Source organism: Mirounga leonina, unplaced genomic scaffold, assembly GCF_011800145.1.
Source record: "Mirounga leonina isolate KUSES-001 unplaced genomic scaffold, KU_Mleo_1.0 Mir_82, whole genome shotgun sequence".
Classification (NCBI taxonomy): Eukaryota; Metazoa; Chordata; class Mammalia; order Carnivora; family Phocidae; genus Mirounga; species Mirounga leonina.
Window position 1 is genome coordinate 1,992,612 of NW_023270825.1, and position 6,000 is coordinate 1,998,611.

General features: G+C 49.5%; 1 protein-coding gene across 2 annotated transcripts in view; it reads right to left on the reverse strand.

Moving 5' to 3' along the window:
• KLC1 (kinesin light chain 1) overlaps window positions 1-5,684 on the reverse strand; it is a 58,631-nt gene extending 52,947 nt beyond the window's left edge. For both annotated transcript variants that reach the window (XM_034993110.1, XM_034993112.1), the window contains exon 1: window positions 5,564-5,684. The gene's annotated coding sequence lies outside the window, so the exon portion shown is untranslated. The remainder of the gene's footprint in view (window positions 1-5,563) is intronic.
• Between the last annotated feature and the right edge of the window lie 316 nt (window positions 5,685-6,000).

Genomic DNA, 6,000 nt, shown 5'->3' on the forward strand with positions numbered 1-6,000 from the left:
TTTCCACTCTGACTTTGAAGATGGAGGAGGCCACCTCAAGGAGCTGAGAGCCCCCAGCTGACAGCCAGGAAACAAGGAAAGCAGGACATCAGTACTACAACCAGAAGAACTGAATTCTGCCACAACCCCAAGGGCCTACAAGAGCACTGTGAGCTCTGGAAGACAACTGCAGCCCAACACACAAGTGCAGCCACATGAGCCACTCATCCACAGTAACTGAAATAAATGTGACTGTTTTAAGCCACTAAATTTATAGTAATCTATTACATAGTAAGTAGAAATCTAATACAAATTTCAGACTACAAAAGCTTTAGAACTTAATGATATTTTAGTTAAAAAGAATAGAAATTATGGATGAACCTCAGGGACAATATGCTAAATCAGAAATAGCCAGTCACAAAAAGACAAGTGCTATACTCTTAATCCTGGGATTGTGAGTTTGAGCCCCACATTCAGTGTAGAGATTACTAAAAAAATAAACTTAAAAAAAAAAAAAAGACAAATGCTGCATGATTCTACTTATTTGAGGTATCTAAAGTAGACAAATTCATTGAATCAGAAAGTAGAATTGTGTTTGGGGGTGGAGGGCAGAGGATGGAAAGTTGTTATTTAATGGACACAGAGTTTCAGTTTTGCAAGATGAAAAGGTCCTAGAGATCTGTTGCACAACAATGTAAATATACTTAATGTGTTTTTTAACCACAATTGTAAAAGAATAGAAATTAGCATTTTCCCCGTTTGGTCAATAACATCAGGTCATGATCCCAGGGTCCTGGGATCGAGCCCCGCATCAGGATCCCTGCTCTGCGGGAAACCTGCTTCTCCCTCTACCACTCTCCCTGCTTGTGTTCCCTCTCTCGCTGTGTCTCTCTCTGTCAAATAAATAAAATCTTTAAAAAAATAAAAAATAAATAATAAAAAATAAACAGGCACAATAAGTGAATTTAAGAAAAAACATCCCATGTGGATTCACCATAGAAATGAAGGCCCAATCAGCTTTTACCGATCACCTACTCTGTGAAGAACACGAATACCACTATGACAATGTGGTGCCTGAAACAGCCCACATTAGACCGCAACCCCAAGGAGTCACCAGAGCCACGCTGCATCACCTGGGCTTCTGAAATGGAAGAGCTGGCCAAGGACTTCCCAGATGAAGGCATTATTGTGACAGCAAGGTGGTTCAAAGCATGAATATCCAGCAAAAATATCTGAATTAGAAGCCTGACTTCACAGCTTATATACCTCTGGCTTAAGTAAACTCCCCTCTCTGACCTCAGTTTCGTCCACAACAGAATGGGGGGATTACAGCACCAATTTTATCTGGTTCAGTCATAACTTCGCTAATACCAGTTTTATTAGTAGTGGTAAAGTGAGCTTCAGAGAGGCTGGGACATAAATTTCCATATTATGCAATCAGCCAGGGAACAATCCAAGGTTTAAACTGAGGTAACTGGAATATTTTAGAACCAAGGAAATAATGTCTACTTTACATATGTACTTAACTCAGCTTAAAATGCTTGTTCTATTGATATTCACCTACCCACTTTATTAAGTATGGACAACATTACTAAACATATTTAAAAGCACAGATCCAAACTGCCTTCATCGGACTTCAAAAATTAATTAAAACAATATTTTAATAACTTTGTATGTTGAGAGATGGTAACTACACTTCTCATGGTGAGCATGTTGTAATGTCTATAACCGTTGAATACGTTGTAGACCTGAAACTAATATAATACTGTATGTTAACTGTACTTCAATTAAAATAAGTACATTTTTATTTTTTTTATTTTTTAAAGATTTTATTTATTTGACAGAGACAGTGAGAGAGGGAACAAAAGCGGGGGGGCGGGGGGAGAGGGAGAAGCAGGCTTCCCGCTAAGAAGGGAGCCCGATGCCAGGCTCGATCCCAGCACCCTGGGATCATGACCTGAGCTGAAGGCAGATGGCTAACGAGACTGAGCCACTCAGGTACCCCAAAATAAGTACATTTTTAAAAATAGTTAAGACAAAGGGGCGCCTGGGTGGCTCAGTCGGTTAAGCGTCTGCCTTTGGCTCAGGTCATGATTCCGGAGGCCTGGGATCGAGCCTCGCATGAGGCTCCCTGTTCTGCAGGCAGCCCACTTCTCCCTCTCCCACTGCCCCTGCTTGTGTTCCCTTTCTCACTGTCTCTCTCTGTCAAATAAATAAAATCTTTAAAAAAAAAAAAAAAAAGTTAAGACAAAACTAAATTCTGAATTCATTTTGATGAAAGAATATATTAACTGGGAGGCTGTAGGGCAGAAAGACAAAAGGATGCCCTAGAAGAAAGCATGTAGATAACCTCTAAATTAGCACGCCTGCCTTAGGAGGTAATATTCTCAGGAAAAATTTAAGAGGTCACTAATAACCTCCTAGAAGCCTCCTAGAAGCCAAATCCAATAGATTTGTCTGTCCAAATCTTCCTTGATCTTTTTGCCAACTTGACACTGACCTCCTCCTCCACCTACCCATAGGGCAACTCCGCAGTCTCTAAGTGTCAGAAGCTCTCGGAGAGACACTGACTTTCAACAGGATGATGAGATCTCCCAAATCTTTATCTCCGTCCTAAATATTTGTCTTGAACTCCAAACCTGAATCTCCAACTGCCCACTGGTCCACTTGGGCACCCCACAAGCACTTCCGATTTATCCTATCCAAAACCAAGCTCACCATCTCCCCCTCCTCCTGTTTTCCACCTTCTTGATGGGTGTCACCAGCCAGTGAGCCACCCAAGTTAGAGACAGGGAAGTAATTCTAGATGCATTCGTTCAATAAACATTTACTGAGTGCTTATAAAAATCCCTGACCCCATGGAGATCATGGATATTAAGTGAAAGAGACAGACAATAACTAAGAAAATAATTAAGTAAAATGATAGTACTGTAGACAGTGAAAGTGCTAAGGAGCACAGGGAAGTGGGGACACAGTGATATGCAGTAGAGCAGGCTCGGGATGAGCCTGGGTGTGCTTACGTGAAGGCCAGAGTAGGAAGATGAGGGGAAGATATGGGGGCAAAGTGCCTTTAGGACATTGGCCAAAACTTAGCAGAGAAGTGACATGTCACTCCAACTTATGTTCTAGCAGCTCGCTCTGGCTGTGATCACTGTTGCTCCATCTCTTCCAGATGGCAGCCCCACCCTTACGCTGGTCTGGTCACTCCCAAGTCAGGGCCACTGTAACTAGTGAAGCCATTTCTAGTCCATTTGTATCACTGTTCCTACTGTCCCTGCCCTAAGTCAGGAGCTCTCAGTCCTCACTTGGACCTAATGGCTTCCCACCGAATCTCTTCTTGGTTCAAATCACCTGCCCACCTGCCATACTACCATGCTTTCTAAAGTATCACCTCACTCTTAAGAATCCTCCAGGGACGCCTGGGTGGCTCAGTCGGTTAAGCGTCTGCCTTCAGCTCAGGTCATGATCCCCGGGTCCTGGGATCGAGTCCCACATCGGGCTCCTTGCTGAGCAAGGAGCGTGCTTCTCCCTCTGCCTGCATCTGTCTCTCTCTGATAATAAAATCTTAAAAAAAAAAAAAAAAAAAGAATCCTCCAATCTCCCCCCCCAAAAAAAGAATCCCCCCAATCCTCCTTCTTGCCTTCCTTCCCTGATCTTCCCTTTCCACTCTCACCCTTCCCAACTTCAGTCCCCTTTATGGCAGCACCGCTTCAGGGCCTATGTCCTCCAGAACGGCCACTACCAACCTCACCCCTCACACATCTGGCCAGTTGTACATTTTCTTCAAGGCTCATACCCAGAATCCCCTTCTCAGGGCACTGAGCACAGTATTTAACCTAATCTGCCGTACCCTACGATTTCCTCGGTCTCGCACCAGACTATGAGCTCCTGGAGGCCAGTGACTGTCTTTTATCTCTATTTCCCCAACGACTTAGCACAGCACCTGCCATTCAGTTGGTTCTCGATTTAAGACCATGCTTTCACCACTTAATATGCTAATCATTTCTACTCTATGTCCTGAAATTTGACACTTAAAACCTGCCTGTACTTCCGTTTAGGATATTACTGATCACTTCTTTGTTATATAAATTTCTGGTTTCTTACCATATTCCACTTATGTTTCCATGTTACGTGAATCCTACAAATTAATATTTTGACATTTATAGTCCCACATGGAAAGCCGTTTATTTTTTTTAAATGTATAATTTTAAATAACTACAGCTAAGTTTTTATTTATTTCAAAGTATTTAAGATACTATGTGCCCCTCCCCAGTGGCATTTCGTCTCTCATCCTTCCTGGAGGTACTGTCCTGACTCCCATGCATGTCCTTCCACCTTTACTTGTATTGTCTAGTGTTTTTAGAAGGCACTTCCAAGCCAGGTCACAATGAAGTTACCACCCTGGGTCCTCCACCCCCCTGGGTAACACCACGGGGCTGCGGGCTCCACCGCAACATGATGCTGCATTCTCTGATGACCCGGAGAAACTGGCTCTGAGGAGCGCCTGGCTTCCCACACGCAGCTCCCCACAATCTGAACTTCTCAATACTTAGTATCATTGTATTCCTACAGATACTTCGGAAACAGAACAATGAATCAAATTTCCCACCCTAACTAAGGTTGCCAACCGTGAAAGAGGTAAATCCAGAACTGTAATAAGATCATGAGACTTGAGAACCTCGTCCCAATTTCCCAATGGCTTTTCACTGAACTATTACCATGTCTTCTGAGCTAATGATTCCGGTCGGCAGCTTAGTCATGCTGTACCCAAGAAAGCCGCAGAGTTTAAAGCAAAGGATCAAAGAACTGCCCTTCTGGATGCCGGTTTACATAGCGTACCTCAAATTTTCTGTTCTCACAGTTCCTAAGAACATTTTTGCAAGTCCTCCTTCTCAAACGCTTAATACGTAAATTCTTAACGTGCTGTCTGAACAGTAAAACAATAAGCAACAACAGTCCTATCACAAGATTACCTGGGCCTCCAAACCTTGCGCTACTTACGAAACCACCCAACCCACCGGGCATTAGTTTTGCCCCTCTAAGGCTCTAAGGGTTTTTTGGAGGAAAGAGGCGCCTCAAGTTTAGCGGCCCGAGCAACGCCAGCCCGGGCGAACCGTGTGGATGGGACGCCTCGCGCCCGGCACCTCCAAGGCCGGGGCCGCCGAGCCGGCGACGTGGGAGCGGCCTCCCGGCAGGGACCCCACACGCCTGCCACCCGCCGCGCAGCCCTCGCCCGCGAGCGTGACAGGCGCGCGCGCCCAGGGCGGTGCCGCGGGGGGGGCGGGGGCCGGAAGGAAGGGGGGATTCGGACAAAGCCGAGCGCGCCGGCCGCCCCTCCCCGCGCGCCGCGTCCCGGGCGGCCGAGGGTCCCCCAGCCCCAGTCGCGAGGCCCCGGGGGTCCGCAGCCGTTCCGCGAGCCGCCGCCCCCGCCCGCAGCGCGGCCGAGCCGGGGTGCGGGGCCGGGGCCGCGCGGAAGGGGCCGCAGACGCGGAGGGGCCGGGACGGGCCAGGGAGGAGCACCGGCGAGGGGACGCGGGCGAGGACCGAGGGCCCGGCGCGGCCGGGAAGGGGACCGCGGGCTCACCGTGCTGCTCCCGCGGGGCCGCGCGCTCGCGCTGTCAGCACCGGGAGGTCGCGCAGGGCCCGCCGCTCCGGCTGCCTCAGGCGCGGCGCCGCGGTCACGGGCGAGGGGCGCCGGCGCGGCCGCCCCGCAGCATCCCCGGCCGCCCGCGAGCGCTGTCCCCGCGGCTCCGCCCCGCGCCCGCCGGCCTGCTCCGCTCCGCTCCGGCTCCGCCGCTCCCGCCGCCGAAAATGGCGTCTCGGCGGCCCTCCCCCGGCTCGGCGCCCCCGCCCCACAATGCCGCGCGCCGCCCGTGACGTCAGCCGCCCGCCTCCGGGGGGCGGGGCGGGCGCGGCCGGGAAAGAGGTTCGTGGCGCGGCGCGGAGCGCTGCGGGCGCGCGGAAGGGGGCGCTGGGGCGGGGCGCCGCCACCCGCGAGCGCCGCGTCCGGTCCTTCCCTCC